This window comes from Lolium rigidum, chromosome 2 (genome assembly GCF_022539505.1).
Source record: "Lolium rigidum isolate FL_2022 chromosome 2, APGP_CSIRO_Lrig_0.1, whole genome shotgun sequence".
Classification (NCBI taxonomy): domain Eukaryota; kingdom Viridiplantae; phylum Streptophyta; class Magnoliopsida; order Poales; family Poaceae; genus Lolium; species Lolium rigidum.
In genome coordinates, this window is record NC_061509.1 from 69,110,654 (window position 1) to 69,127,971 (window position 17,318).

The 17,318-nt window shown below is 44.0% G+C and overlaps 1 non-coding gene across 1 annotated transcript; it reads left to right on the forward strand.

Moving 5' to 3' along the window:
* The first annotated feature begins 14,982 nt into the window (after nt 1-14,982).
* LOC124693949 lies at nt 14,983-15,200 on the forward strand. Its single transcript, XR_007000388.1, has one exon. It is a non-coding gene; the product is annotated as a small nucleolar RNA U3 (small nucleolar RNA).
* Nucleotides 15,201-17,318: the final 2,118 nt, after the last annotated feature.

The window sequence follows — 17,318 nt, forward strand, 5'->3', positions numbered from 1 at the left end:
TACACAAGGTATACATTTATCTTCATGGCATCCATACTTGAATCCAACACATGGAGTAGCAAGTAGTACCTATGGAATATTCCTTCATATAAACTCAATGAAAACATTAGTCCATAGGGGTTGTCATTAATTACCAAAACCACACATAGGGGCAATGTACCCTTACAATCTCCCCCATTTTGGTAATTGATGACAACCACAAATAAGAGGGTTTATATGATGAATATTAGAAACAAGTACGCAACTTATCCGAGAATAAGTTGTATACAAGAGGTTGTATTTGATATGGTCAAGTAACACAAAGCTACTAGCTCATATCAAAACCGGCTCTACTCACACAACTACAACAAATGCAATGGATGTGAGTAGAACCAATATATATCGAGAAAACTCCCCCACAATGTATGCACGTGTGATGAACATGAATTCATTGCATACATTGTCAAGATTAACCTTTGGGACAATTTCCACTATATATATACAACCATGCAAGACATATAAATATGGAATGCATGAGAGGACAAAACACTTAAGCACAAACCAAACTTAAGTATAAAATCATTCCCTTAAACCCTCTAAACTTCTCCCCCATTGGCATCGATTGTCAAAATGGGTGAAAAATTTAGAAGGCCAATATAATGTGAGTTCCTCCCCAAAGTGTGCACTTCTCATAATTTGAGTGGAATCAAGTGCACATATCCAATGATGAATACTTGAAGGAAGTCAAACTATATTGAGGATCAAAGATTGCATAAAGATAACATGGTGAAGTGAGCTTCAATAAATAAAGCAAGCAATCAAAGATCCAATTGGACAAACAAAGATATCATGATAAGAGAGATATAGTGCTCTAAATAAAATAAGAAAGCTCCCCAAGGTTTGTGCACAATTTATAATGTTTGCATTTGAATACAATATGCACAAACATGGAATCCTCACTCCCTATACATCATTTAGAACACAACTAAGATAAAGAGAATATGCTTATCAAGAACAACTTGAGTCCAATAATTACGAGATATGAGTGCATGAAGAAAAACATGTAAACCAAGCACTCATAAATCTTCTTTACCAACACCACTAAAAGCAAAAGGGTAAAAGATGGTTGGCAAGGAACAAGGATATCAAGTTGATGGATTAACGCTCTCATGTATATAAGTTTCTAAAGTGGACATAGTGATCCATAAAAAAACATGCACACACAAGAGGTTAACAAAAATAAATAAGACATGATATCCAAGATGAAGTCATAAAATATACCAAGGATGTTTGCTTAAAAAGCATATATAGCCTATGGCTCCAACTTTCACTTATGGTATATGAATGAGCTTCAACCAAGTTAAATCTCAAAAACATCACAACTAACAATAAGGGAAGTAAAGCTAGTTGGAGTGTTTTGAGAAAGGCAACAAGTATCATAAATATGGATTTATTTCGCAATTTCATCAATATTGCACATAAGAGCTCTTTGAGGAATTGATATGCAATAAATTGCTAGAGGGCATATTTGAGATAGGTGAATCATAAACATGATATATATATATAATATTCCTATCATATGCATCTTCTCAAATTACTCAAATGTACAATAAGAAGTTTTCTTCAAAAGGATTTTTCAAGAATCGCAATATTTTCGAAATAAAGAATTTCATGCCAAGATGCAACCTACAAGAGGTTGGATGCTATATGAGTATGCATGAATAAGATACTTGTTACCAAGATACCAATGGCATGATGTAGTAGATAAGAGTTCATCGATCATCCTAGCTTGACTCCAATTTTCATATGGTGACAACACCTTCCTTATAGATGAGACAAGCCTCCATTGCATCTCCAATGTACCTAAAACGAAATTCAAGTACATCTTGGTCCCCAAACTTATTGGGTCCAAAAATGGTTAGACTAACCACAATACATAGGATACACTCCATATCAATATGTGCATATTTATAGATGAAATTTGAATTTCATGCACATCTTAGCCGTTTAGGATTTGATGGAGTATACCCTATATAATGGATCGAAGAAAGAAAGCATGCTATAGATATAAATAAATTACATATAAGCACGCACAAAGACTTTTAAAGATCCAAGAAAGATATACTTTGGACAAAACACCAAATGAATTGAATAAGGCATAAAGGTGTGACCAAACAAATTTGTTGTCCAAATTATATCAAAGACGCAAATCACAAAAGATTTGTTCAACAAAGTTCAACAAATGAACTAAGAAGAAACCATTGAGCATAAAGGATGAAATAAAGCTAACATGCTCAAAGATTTATCTCATTCAACAAATAAAGCATAGAAGAAGGAATGAGATAGCATAACTCCCAAAAAGAGCAAGGTTCAAACAAATAAACCAAACCCTCTACACTTTTCACAATGGCACAATGTACCGTAAGGAAAAGGTTTGTCTTCCAAAACAAACACTTGATATGAATTAAGAGAATTTATCAAAAGATTTTTCAAAGGGACAAGGAAGACAAATGGGAGCAACAAAGATTTCTTGGAAATAAAATAAGTAAATAAGAAGCAATCCAAGGTGAAGATGATCCATGAATTCAACCACATACAAGGTTATCAATTGTCAAAGACAATGAGTATATTGGAAATAATTTCCGGTGGTGAAATAACAATGGTAGTAAGGATCAACTTCACAATAAAAGGCATAGGATAAGTATATAGAATTAAGCACTATGCATGGATGAAGATTCTTGATAGCTTCAACTAGTCAAACAATCACGCACGGCAATGATTAGAATAACTTGAAGCAAGCGGTGTCCCAAATAAGATATAGAGATATGTATTTGAGGAAAAACCGTACCAAGAATTTCTTACTCAAACAAGAATCCATAAGATGAGCCAATAGAAACTTTTCAATAGAAGTGGAGCTTGTTTGAGCAAACATGCCACCTAGGAACAAGATAATTAAGAGCATCAACTCTAAGTGGCATAACCTCATATGTTCACATTTTCTAGGCTTGTGATATGTACAAAACATATTACTCCCCCATAATGTGATAAAACATTTCTTCTAAATAAGAGGCAACTAAAATTCAACTAGAGATGATTAATGGATATTTAGAATTTGAATTTCTCATGAGTATGACACACCACATAGTGACTAGATAATCTTGCAATATCAATACTAAGTGGTGGTACCCATGTACACACATTTTAAAGAAAGAGAGATGCACAAAGCATATCACTCCCCCAAAATGGGATGTTCCATTAATCACTTCAAAGAGAGCCAAATAAGATATCATCAAGATGCATTAGGCTCAAAACAATACACAAGTATATGATGAGTCAAACAAACATACTTGAATACACAAGATCGGCAAGTAAGACACAACACATACATACACATATTTGGTACAAAACCAAACATGCAAAGGGGCAAGTAACTTACAATAAACATGAAGAGTTGAAGTATAAGTTACCGCAAAGAGGAACATTGGATATAAGATATAGATGATAATCCATACGACTTGGCTTGGTAAAAATATAATATATGAAGATCCCTTAATTCTTCATGAAGTAGCCAAGTCTCCAATGACCTCCATCTTGTACCTATTGATCAAGTTTGAGATTGTTGGTCCCCAACCAAGTTGGGTCCTAAGAGGTTAGTCACAATAGGCTTGGCAACCCAAATGGTTCTTTTCTTGAAACCACTTTGAGTTCCAACAAACTTGGCAAACACATTGCCATCCTTATCCTTCCCTAGAGTATAATCATCATCAACAATTATAGGGTTAGATAAGGTACCACCTAAGCAAGAAGAAGCAAAGTGCCCCTTCTCACGACATAAGTAGCAAGTGTTCCCCTTTCTCTTCTTTATTGATTTCTTCTCTTGGGGAACAATATCTTGATTCTTCTTGGGAAGTGGCCTATCTTCAACTTGAGGTCGAGCATGAGCTTGACCTTGACCTTGTGGCCGTTTCCCTTGTTGTTTCTCACTCAAGTGCTTCTTGTTCTTCAATGGGCATGATCTAACATGATGCCCTTCAACCTTGCACTTGAAGCAAACCAACTTGGCCGGATTCTTGACTTTATCTTGGCCCTTCTTCTTGTTGCTCTTGCTCTTGGACTTGTTCTTGTTATTGGAGTTGAATCCAAGTCCACTCTTGTCATTGGGGGATTGTTGCACACTTAGCATCTTGTCAAGTGCGGATTTCCCTTCATGACGTTTTTCCAAGTCTTTCTTCAAAGAAAGGACTTGGGCCTCGAGCTCTTTGATTTCCTCTACATGGTTAGTAGAAATACAAGTACTAGAGGGAGTAGAAGCTTCATTGTTAGAGCAACAAGGCAAAGAAAGTAATCCAACACAAGGTGTATCACTAGTTTGACTAGATGGATTACAAGGACTAGCACATGGCAATATAGCATTTGTAGTAGAGATTGTGCTAATGTCCACATGAGGCTCACAAGATGTTACCTTGGTGATACTAGCCTCATGAGCTAACTTTAGCCCATCATAGGAAATTAGAAGGTCATCATGAGAGCCCGAGAGCTTTTTATGACTTTCTTCCAATTCCCTATAATTGCTAGTTAGCAACTCAAGTTGAGCCCTCAACTCAACATTCTCCTTTAAGATAGATGCTTCACAAGAATTAGAGTTAGTAGCACAAGAATCAATAATAGTTTTCTCATTTTCATGCACATAAGATTCCATTTCTTGCTTAAGACCATGAGTTATGCACCTTTCGTCTTTCAGCTCTTGTCTAAGGAGATTGAATCTCCGTTGCTCATTTTCAATATGAGATTCCAACTCCTCAATGGACTCATTTTTTTCTTTGAGTGTGTCCATCAAGTAATCGAATTTGACAAGAGCATTACCACGAAGAGTGCATCTAACATTAAAGAGTTCCTTAAGCCTAGCAACTTCTTCTTGTTCATCATCATCACTCTCATCATTAGAAGATGTGTTGGGATTCAAGGTAGGAGTTACCTTTGGTCCCTTTGCCATAAGACACATGTGCATACCGGAGGATGACGATGAAGATGTTTCGGAATCTTCATTCATGAGAGTCTTATGCCTCATATATTGTTCAATTTCCTCTACATTGTTAGACAACAAGCAACTAGAGGAAATAGAAGCATTTTGTTCATGGCAAGAAGACAAAGTAAGCATATCATCATGGGATTTATGCAAGCAATTCACACATGATATGCAAGGACTATCAACACAAGCATGTAGATTGTTTTTAGTGCTATATGTGTTCAAGTCCAAAGAAGAAACAATGCAATGGGATATAGATGAAGAATCATCACTATTGAGCACAATATCATCATTGCAATTTTCCTCACCACTTACCATATCATTACCTCGTGTCTTTCTACACGTTGGTGAAGTGGAAGAAGATGAGAACTCATCATGGCCGGAGGTGGAAGCAACTTGGAGCTCTTCATGATGTGAAGGGGAAGAGAGCTCCTCGGAGTCACCACCGACCAATTTAGAAGTGGATCCACCAAACATTTCCTTGAGCTTGATCCACATCTCATGAGACGATTTTCGCTTTATTTTTATCAAGAACCTATGAAAATCTGGTCTCAAAGAGAATACAAGCTCATTAGATACTTGAGCTTCAAGATGTAAGTTTTTCTCATCCTCTAAAGATAGATTTTGAGAATCCATCGGAGGAGAAAAACCGACATCTAGAAATTGCTCTATATGTGGACACAAGGTCCGAAGATTACAAAGCAAGCAATTTCGCCACAAAAGATAATTTGTGCCATTAAAGACAATTGTGTCATTGTGCACTATACTAGCCGACATCTTTACTCTCAAGGCGGTGAAGCCTTAAACAAGGAGAGACCTTGCTCTGATACCAATTGAAAGATCGAGATGTCGCCTAGAGGGGGGGGGTGAATAGGCAATTACAAACTCTTTCGGATTTGTCTTGTAAGAATGCGGAATTAAACTAATGTTTAGTTTACAAGCACAAACCCTAAATATGCTAAGCTCAACTAAGTGTGACAATGGCAACTAGAGCTAAGCAAGATAGGCACAAGATATATGTAGCACAAGTGATAGCAAGATATATGTACTTCAAGCACGATGGCTATCACAAGGAAAGAGAGCTCGGGTATAGAAATAACCGAGGCACGCGGAGACGAGGATGTATTCCCGTGTTCCCTTGCTTTGCAACAAGGTACGTCACGTTTGGAGGAGTGGAGGTCCCACGAAGGATTCCCCGCGCCACGAAGGCTCACCCTATTCTCCGAACCACACCCACGAAGGATAATGGCCCTTTCCTTATGGTTAGCTTTTCCTCCGCTCCGGAGATGGCAAGCTCCACAACCACTTCACAAGCTCCACGAAGGAGAAGCCCGGGCCTCTTCACAATATTCTTGAAGAGATCACCGGTGCACCAACCGCCAAGCCAACTAGGAGGTTTCCCTCCAAGAGTAACAAGCTCACGGTCTCTCACTCGAACTAATCGTGGTGGAGAGCTCAACACTATGCAATGATGCAAAGCAAGAACACCGGAGGTGTTCAAGTCCTTCACACTCAAATCCCACCAAAGCAACGAATGCTAGGATGAGATTGGAGAGGAAGAACAAGGGGAAAGTCAACTAAAGACTCCAAGATCTAGATCCCAAGAGATTCCCTCACTTAGAGAAGAATTGGTTTGGTGGAAGTGTAGATCTAGATCTCCTCTCTCAAATCCTCAAATATGAGCAAGAATCATGGGGGGGAACAAGAGAGAGAGCAACTTCTTCAAATTCAACAATGGAGGTGAGAGAATGGGGAAGAAGTAGTTCAGCTCAAGGTGGAAGAAGCCTATTTATAGCAAAGGGAGAAATAGAACCGTTGGGGGAAAAACGGGGTGTAAAACGCATAAAAAAACGAGCTGAAAAGGTGCCCAGGCCGGCCAGCAGGCCGGTCGAACCGGAGCCTGGGCCGGAGAGGCCGGTGGCCTGCCCGGTCGGACCGGCCCACCGACCGGGGCTGGGCAGAGGCGCGGCCGGGCGGCGGATGGCCTTCAGGCGCGCGGGGAAGGCCGGGCCGCGGGCCGGGCCGGCGGGGCGGTGAAGGCCCGACAGCGGCCGGGGAGGCCAGCCAGGCTAAGGCGCGCGGGTGGGCCGGCGGAGCGGTCGGCCCGGTTGCGCACGGGCGGCGCGGAGGCTTCAGGCCGCGCGGGCCTTCGGCGGCTGAGGCGGCCCAGTCCGGGTCCGGTCGGACCGGAGGGCAAGCTGGGCTGTCCGGCGTCTGGGCCGGTTGGCCGGTCGCCAACCGGGGCTGTCCCGGGTGGGCCGGTGTTTGGCCCGGTCGACCGGTCGGAGACCGGGCAGCCGTCCCCCTTTTTTTCTTTTCTTTTTCTTTTTCTTCTTTTACCTTTTCTTTAATAACTATTGCTCCCGAACTCCGATTAACATGAAACCAATTTTGTTGGAAAGATAGCAACAAATGCTATCCAATAGAAAGTGCAAACACAAGAAACTGTAGGAGGGGATTTTATCATGAATATAAAAGGATAGAACCTTATATCATGAATAACAGGTAAAATCACCCAACCTCGAAAACGCAATAGAAGATGCATGCGAACTCCGTTTTCGATGAACTTGGGCTTGTTGTAAAGCTAGCAACAAGCTCAAGAACCTCACATAGAGAAACACCAAGAAGCAATAAGGATATGCAAAGTATGCAAAGGATTGAGCTCCCTAAGACGATGTGATCAAGTTACTCAACCGAAAGCCCCTCTTAATAGTGCGGCTATCTATCCTATAATCCGGTCTCCCAACATCCACCTTGAGACCGGTAAAAGGAAAACCTAGCAAGGCCATACCTTTTCCTTGCGCATCCCGCTTGATCTTGATGATAACTCTTCAAGCTTCACTCAAGCCGGAATGCCACACTTGACCAATGTTGCTTCGTGAAGACTCACAAATGCTCCCCCATACACTATGATGGGAAAGCCCCATTGATGCACATCTTCACATGTCCATTATCACCAAATGGACGACAAGCTTCAAGCATGTGATCCACTCAAGATACTCATCTTGAACTTGTCCAACTCAACCTTGTATCTTCTCATACGATGTTCTTGATCCAATACACAAGGTACACATTTATCTTCATGGCATCCATACTTGAATCCAACACATGGAGAGAAAGTAGTACCTATGGAATATTCCTTCATATAAACTCAATGAAAACATTAGTCCATAGGGGTTGTCATTAATTACCAAAACCACACATAGGGGCAATGTACCCTTACAACTAGGCTACCTTAGCCTTCCCCTCGGGTGGAGCTTATAAGTCATACTCCTCGGCCTTTCATGAGCTTACTAGAGATTCACCCAAATCTCCCACACTATGACCAGTAGTGTCACTCATATAGGTGTGTTCTTCAAAGATCGCCCTGTAGGACAGCGTCTTCGCCCATCAAGAGCCGCTCAGACCACATTAAGACATTGTCAACCTGCCTTACAGTAGCTATGAGAGAATTGCATCTGCAGCGGAGTGGGAGTATTAAATATTTCTCTCAACTCAGTTACTCCGGTTTGTTTTCCCAGGTCCTAGTTCACCGAATTTCCGATCACATAGGTTGGGTTACCCCCTCGGCAACTCAAGTGGGTCTCAAACCCATCTCCCTCGATGCTAAGTCTATCATGTTTCTTGATAGTCCTTTTGTGAAAGGATCCGCAGATTTTTAGCACTTTGGACATAATCCAATGCTATCACTCCGGAGTTTCTTCGGTTTTACGACGGACTTCAATCTCCTCTTGATATGTTTGGAACTTTTCATATTATCCTTAGAACTTTTCACTTTGACAATCACAGTTTGATTATCACAGTTCATGAGGATGGCCGGTATTGGTTTTTCAACCATAGGCAAGTCCATCAAGAGCTCACGAAGCCATTCCGCTTCGACAATAGTTGTATCTAATGCTGTGAGTTCTGCTTCCATAGGTGACCTCGTTAAGATGGTCTGCTTGCAAGACTTCCAGGAAACAGCGCCACCACCAAGAGTGAAAATATATCCACTTGTGGCCTTCATCTTAGCATCAGAAATCCAATTGGAATCACTATACCCTTCAAGTCCTCTTGGATACCCGGTATAATGAATTCCATAACTCATGGTTCCCTTTAGATAGCGCATTACTCTCTCAAGAGCATGCCAATGATCATCTCCTGGGTTGGCCACAAACCGGCTAAGTTTGCATACAGCAAACGAGATATCAGGCCTCGTAGCGCAAGCTAAATACATGAGTGAACCAATGATTTGAGAGTATCTCAATTGATCTTTAGTTGCCTTATCATTCTTTCGAAGCAAGACACTAGGATCATAAGGTGTGTGAGAAGATTTGCAATCAGCATAGCCAAATCTGCTCAACACCTTTTCAACATAATGAGATTGCACAAGTGTAATCCCATTATTCTCATCTCTCATTAACTTGATGTTCAATATAACATCAGCTTCTCCAAGATCTTTCATCTCGAAACACTGAGACAAGAAGGTTTTTACCTCCACAATCACTTTGAGACTCGTCCCCAAAATTAGTATGTCATCCACATACAGGCATAGGATAACTCCCTCACCCCCACCATGGCGGTAGTACACACATTTGTCGGCTTCATTAACAACAAAGCCCACAGATGTCAAAGTTCTTTCAGACTTCTCATGCCATTGTTTGGGTGCTTGTTTGAGACCATACAAAGATTTCTTTAATTTACACACCTTTCTTTCTTGACCTTGTAGTACAAAACCATCAGGCTGTTCCATGTAAATTTCCTCGTCCAACTCTCCATTTAGGAAAGCCGTCTTAACGTCCATTTGATGAACGAGAAGACTGTGTGAGGCAGCCAATGACAATAGTACTCGGATGGTGGTCAATCTAGCCACAGGTGAGTAGGTATCGAAGAAATCTTCGCCTTCCTTTTGGGTATAGCCTTTGGCTACAAGCCGAGCTTTGTACTTCTCAATAGTACCATCAGCTCGAAGCTTCTTCTTAAATACCCATTTACATCCTACGGGTTTGCACCCATAAGGACGCTCGGTTAACTCCCACGTTCCATTAGCCAAGATGGAATCCATCTCGCTTTGAACCGCTTCCTTCCGAGTAGTTTGCATCGAGAAGATGCGAGAGCTTCGAAATGGTAGTGGGAGTATCATCCACAAGATACACAATGAAATCATTACCAAAAGACTTTGCGAGTCCTTTGTCTCTTACTCCTTGTGGGAGCTTCATTGTCATCTTCATCGAATCTGAACTCTCATCATCGGATTCGTCATCAGACTCCATGGGAGTTTCATGTATTGGATCAGATTCCCAACTAGACATGCCATGCATATCTCTCATAGGAAATATATCCTCAAAGAATGTAGCATCTCTAGATTCAAAGATGGTGCCAACATTCATGTCGTCCACTCCAGATTTCACCACAAGAAATCTATAAGCAATGATGTGGGCAGCATAGCCAAGAAAGACACAATCCACGGTTTTTGGTCCAAGCTTTCGCTTCTTGGTGATTGGCAAATTCACTTTAGCCAAACAACCCCAAGTTCGTAGGTAGGAGAGTGATGGTCTTTTCTTTTCCCATTCCTCATAAGGGGTAATCTCTTTATTCTTGGTTGGAACACGGTTTAGGACATGACACGAAGTCAATAGCCTCCCCCCACCATTCCTTGGATAAACCCGAAACATCTAACATGGCGTTAACCAAATCTGTTAGAGTACGGTTTTTCCTTTCCGCAATCCCATTGGATTGTGGGGAATTGGGAGGCGTCCTCTCATGGATTATACCATGTTCCGCACAGAATAAATTGAACTCATTAGAAAAGTAATCTCCACCATGATCGGACCGAACCCTTTTTATCTTTCTTTCAAGTTGGTTCTCAACTTCAGCCTTATAGATTTTAAAGAAATCAAGAGCCTCATCTTTAGTTTTCAGGAGATACACATAACAATACCTAGTGGAATCATCAATCAAAGTCATGAAATATTTCTTTCCACCTCTTCTCAACTCACCATTCATATCACATAGATCTGAATGTATGAGCTCTAGTGGTGCCAAGTTTCTTTCCTTCGCAGGCTTGTGAGGCTTGCGAGGCTGCTTTGCTTGCACACAAGCATGACACTTAGATCCTTTGACAAAGGTGAATTTCGGAATTAAACTCATATCAGCAAACCGCGTCATACAACCGAAATTAACATGACAAAGTCGTGAATGCCAAACATTAGTTTCATTAACACTAGTGCTTACATGGTTCACAACATTATCACAGAAGTCTTCTAGAGAGAAACGCAACATTCCCTCACATTCATAACCTTTTCCAACAAAAGTTCCATACTTAGACAGTACAACTTTATTGGACTCAAACACCAACTTAAACCCATCTTTCATAAGACGGGAGCCACTAACGAGATTCTTCTTGATAGAAGGGACATGCAGCACGTTCTTCAGTTGCACGATCTTTCCCGAAGTAAACTTCAGATCTACCGTGCCAACACCACGAACAGTAGCATGTAACCCATTCCCCATCATTGCGAGGAACCTCGGACCTAATAAGAGGTAATAAACATGGAGGTGTTAGCACACACATGAACATTAGCACTAGTATCAACCCACCATTACGTAGGCTGAAACACCGAAAGAACGAGTAGGTAATATATTATCATACCTCGTAGTTCCTTCATCCGTGTTGCCAATGACCATGCTTGACGAATTTGAGTTACGTCCGACTTGACATTTCTTTCCTTTGCATTGTGGACAGCGATTAGCCCAATGGCCTGTCTCGCCACACACCCGACAAGGATCTTTCTTCTCCGTTTTCCCCTTCTTCTTGAAGTTGGTAGTCCGGGAGACTCCCTTGTTCTTTCCCTTGAACTTGTGGGCATTTTTCGCACCATATTGGCAGCGAACGACCATCGGTTCCTCCAGGTGTGTTTGTCTTTTGCCCTCGCCTTCTCCTCAACATCCAGAGAGCCCATGATATTCTCAACAGAGAACTCATGCCTCTGATGTTTCAGAGAAGTGGCAAAGTTCCTCCACGAATGGGGGGAGCTTAGCGACAATGCATCCCGCGACAAACTTGTCCGGTAGCACACACTTGAGGAGCTCAAATTCCTTTGCCATGATCTGTATCTCATGAGCCTGTTCTACTACAGATCGGTTCTCAACCATTCTGTAGTCATTGAACTGCTCCATAGCATACAGTTCACCTCCGGCATCGGCAGCACCAAACTTAGCGTCCAGTGCATCCCACAGTTCCTTCCCATTTCGGATGTGTAGATAAGCATCAACCAACTTGTCTCCAAGCACACTTAGGACGGCACCCACAAAGATTACGGTGGGATCCCCGAAAGCTTTATCCTCTTCAGGAGTAAGCGGACCTCTGGGAGTACCTTCCGCAACTCGGTGCACGCCCATAGAAGTGAGCCACAAGAGGGTCTTATTCTGCCATCTCTTAACCACACACATCAGACTAAGCACATGCATCAGATCTGAACATGGAACAAGTAGCAGTGCAAGGTAGGAGAGGAAAAACACGTACATCGCGACCGGAAAGGTCGCACCAGCAGCAGCACCACCACCATGGGTATTGTTGATGTAGCCCATGGTGTAGTCGAAGTCGTCGATGAAGCAGTCGGATCGGCCATGAAGAAGACGAACAGCAGCGAGCAGTCGCGCCGAGACGCTCCCCAAAAACCTTATCGCCCGTCTCCCGGTGCAGGATCTCAACGGATGGAGTTTCGGAGGCCTGCTCTCCCGGACGGCTGTGCACGCAGTCGCCGGGATGGAGAAGACTAGAGAGTAGCGCAACAAAAGGAACTTCGCGAGAGAGACGGACTAGAGAGTTCTGAGAACTGTATATTTCTCTAGATCTGATCTGTCTCCTTGTATAGCCTGGGAAGCCGATCCTACCCGACCGCGTTGCTTGCCACGCGTAGGAAGCCAGGGACACGCGGCGAACATGCACATGCAGGTCGACACGTACCCAACACAGTTGGTGCACCAAGCAAAAATTTAGGCTTTCTTGAGTGTGTCTCGAACTCGAACTCGAGTCACGAAACGCGACGTGCGTGACGAGGCGAGGCGGGCGGAGTAGGAGGAGTGCGCGAGGGCTCTTTCTATTCTCACTCACTTGGAAGGACTAGAACAGCAGCCCTTATATACCACTCCAACTCTCTCCCAACTAGCAATGTGGGACTAAACTTTGTCCCCCAAGGCTGTCCCAAGCTGCCAACGTGATGGGCCTTGAGATTTCAGTAATTGTAGACTATATGGGCTGCCTTACTGGGCTGCAGCCCATCTACATTTAAAAGCAAACTCTGACCAATATTTGGTAGGGCTAGTGTGGACACGAACCAAATATATCCTAACAGCCAAGACATCATGTTGCAACAACAGGTAAATGAACAATAAAATCCAACATGACAAACAATTGGTACAAAAGGATGTAATCACCTACATTGGCAAGACAGTACAATCAAGAGACGCAAATATCAAACCATCTGTCGAAACAATCTGTGTATGACTAGATTCACATTTGTAGATGACCACACAAGTAAAACCACCTGGCTATATTAATTGTAAGAGAAGAAAACCAGAGGTACCATGACATGAAGAGACATAATACAGTTCAACACATAAAAAAAAACTATATGTCCATAAGATATAAAGTATGATCTTCTGATTTCTGAATGACAAGATTGAAATGAGCCAGATACAGATATCACAGATTTTTAGTGTTTTCTCAAAACGTATGGTCCCAAGAGAACAAATCTTCTTCAGACCATCAGTATTAATACAACATGTTGCTTTCAGTTATAGCCTATCAGATGTCCTACCTTACACTTTTTTCTTGATATCTACAATCAAATATAAACTGGTACCAGAAAATGAGAATGACACGGCATAGTTTGCTCAACTAATCAGCAATGATTTATTTTAGGATAGAGTGCTGTAACAAAACAAGTTCAATTTTGTCCTCACTTCCGATACTCCTACCACGATAGAGGTGGTTCAAGGAACAGTGCTTCAAGTTAGGAAATTGATTGTTGCAAGGTATTCACCCGTCCTGATAGATTGGGTTCAGCAAACTTGAATCTGGTTGTAAAGAATAGCTCTTGCTGCCATTGTAACTAGCACTGCCTGCTAGAATGTCAGTAACACTAGGATGCCCCTGATGCCTTAAAATCTAACCAGGCAGTCAGGCTAACAGAGGATTGAGCAGCCAAGCACTAATATGCAAGCAAAAGAGGCAAGTCAATCCAACAATATCTCATTCCATTTTTAGAAAATTAAATTTTGTTCAACAGCATCAACATGTTAGAGTACTGCATTCACAGATAAGAATCGGTAGCCTAAGTGTAATTGTTGACAGGTATAAAAGAAGCACTAACAAATTGAACACATCCCACATATACCTTAGTTGGTCTACTCCCTGCACAAACTACTCCAAACTGCAACGGATTTCTACTGCTTTGTTGCTGGCACCGTTTGAGTACTTCAGAAAGCGGCTGCTTGAAAATACAACCTTTCTTCAATATTTGGGTCCCCAGTTGGCGAGTTTCCCAGCTCCTCCATGACCGCCCCTGCGAGCTCCACCACCAGCACTATCCGCTGCAAACGCACAGACAGACAAACAAACACGTAGCCGCTACAGGATTCAAGAACCAAACAATCGGCCTAGAGAAGAGAAACGCGAAATTTGGCTGCACGGGTCACCTTCTCAACGTGGTTGAGGCGCTGCAGTGAGCTGCTCTGGCCCTGCGGAACCATCGCCGCCGGCGAGAAAGAGAGAAAGCTGGGAGCAGCGGCGAAGGGGACTGGAGGTCTGGGAGCGACGGCACGGTAGGCAGGTGCTGTGATGGGCTTTCTAATCCCAGCCCGTTTAGAAGCCTCGCATTCGGCAGAAAAGCCCGACATGAATACGAAGTGGCTGAATGGAGCAAAGATAGTCCCACCTCGGAAGTGGAAGACCGATTCTACCAGCTTAAATAGCGTGCTCTCGCCCACCCAGCACGACCTTACTTGAACAGGATCTGTTCTATAGGATCGTACCGCTGCATCCTTGACTAATAAGGAGGCAAGCACTTAAGCTTGGTTGATGACATCTGACCTGTGGGCCAGAGCGTGATTAACGGCTCGGGTCAGTTGCCGCCTGAATCCATGGCTGTAGAGGATCGTTCCTATTCAGCTTAGGCTGAATCAGGGTGGCCCACAGGTTGTCTGACAGGCTCACTTTTTTTAATTTTTGTCTTAAACTGAATGAGGCTGCTGTGCACATGCCAACTCGCTACAAAAGAGAAGAAATTATGTTGTGTACATCAAACATGACATTTTGCAAGCTAGAATTTGAACGTCTCATCGTGCTACAGAATGGAAAGCTTGGAGTTGCAGCGGTTGCACCTTTCAGCATATCTCAGCCTCTAGTTGAAAGGCATAACTACGAAATAATAAAAAGGCAGAGATAGGACCAGACAAAAAAAAGTTATGTACAAACCTCGCTAGACGTGATATCCAAACATATTAAGTTAGAACATCTCCACCGACTCAACGTAAACGGACGAGAAACAACCGTTTGGGGCTGGCGGTCAAAATATGCGCCTACGCCCCAGCCTAGAGGCCCGACGCATTGCGATCGGGCTATCCGCCGAGACGCAAACGCGCTCAAAATTTACGCCTCGGATACGGCTTGGTGGACATTGCTCGCTTGGCAGCAAGCGCGAGACCTGTTTTGAGCGCATCGCTTTGGCGCCGTCGCTTCGGTGGTCTTTGCTTTCGCTTCTGCGCCGCAACTTTCACCATCAATGACGTGGCTTCGTCTTATGCAAGCGCACCAGGAATGGCGGGCGTCGCCATCAATGGTATCGTCTCCCACACCACCAACACCTCAACTCACCACCGCACGATGCCGCATCACCATGGGGAGAAGATGACTTTGAGGCGTCCGGCATCGGCGTGGAGGCTGCGCGGCCGAACAAGGTGTCACTCACCGTCGACATGGCACGGCTATTGCACGCCAACTAGCGTGACGTGCACCTGCCTCACGACGGTTGGCAGCTCAGCCACCGCCATGTGCTTGTCCCGCCCGTTCCATCGCGCGATCCGGGGTAGAGCATGGAGATCCATCGCAGGCAGCGGTACCTACCGGCTGACCTTGACCCCGCCTACGCTGTCGACTCCGATCGATGGCTCAGCTGGCGTGGGATCGAGATGGACCCGAGGAGGAAGGCGGGATTCCTTGGCGACAGGGACTACCCGTTCGGTCCATCTTCGCTGCCTGCACGTCCTATTACTCCTCGACGAGCACGGCAGCCGCCCCACCTGAACCTCCCCGGACGACCCCGCGTTGGCCTTCTACAACGAGGAGGCCAAGGACGACAACGAGGATTTCATCGGTTGCGTCTTCCACGACTAGCATATGGCCATGAAGGAGGGCCGGGAGTTCTAGTTGACGGCAACGATGACCGACGAAGAGAAAGAGAGGCTCGACATCCTCGTGTCGGAGGTGTCGCAGGCGCCTCCACCGCTGCACCAGTACGCCGCCAACATCATGCCGCTAGGCCTCACGGAGGATGAGGCCCTTCAATGGGCACTGCGGAACTTGGCCCCCGCCACCGCCTCCACCATTAAATATGTGGGCTGCGCCGACCGCTCCACCTCTACCACCGGTAGCACCAGCATACGTTCCGTTGGGTGCCAACTGGCCGTGGGCAATGCCGAAGTTCGTCGTGATTCACGACGAGAACGAGGAGTAGCCTAGGGTAGCACGCGCTACATGCGCCTTTTTTTATTTTCCTTTATTCGTCGTGGTCGACGCGCGACGCGAGAAGTTGCCCGACGCCTTTTTTTATTTTCCTTTTTTTATTCGCGTGTTCTCTCGCCGATAGAGCGGGCCCATCTCCGCTTTTCTCTCGTCCGACTCCCCGAGCGCACCCCGAGGGGTCGAGGATGGCCTGGGCTCTCCGGATGGATTAAGGGTCTTTTCCGGGGGGGGGAAACGAGGAACCGGAAGCGCGGCTGGGCCGAAGTACCTCTTGTGGTTTTCTAAATTTGCTGCTTGAGTGCTTGTGATTGCTTGTTGTGTGAATGCTTGTTTTAGCCTTTCAGCTTGAAAAACCCTTTTTGTTTGGTAACCATGTCTAGGAAACCCTCCCTAAGATGTTATCCTCGCATTCGGTCAATATTATGGTAGAGATTCTAACCGTTGGTTATAAAGTTAACGGGAAACCTTAACTCTAACTTGGGTAAAAGCTAGATGCAATCCTGCTTTCTCGAAATAACCAACTTCAATACGACATTCCACCCAAGACACCCTGCAACGCCAAGGAAGCAGAAGGCAGTGCCTTCAAGA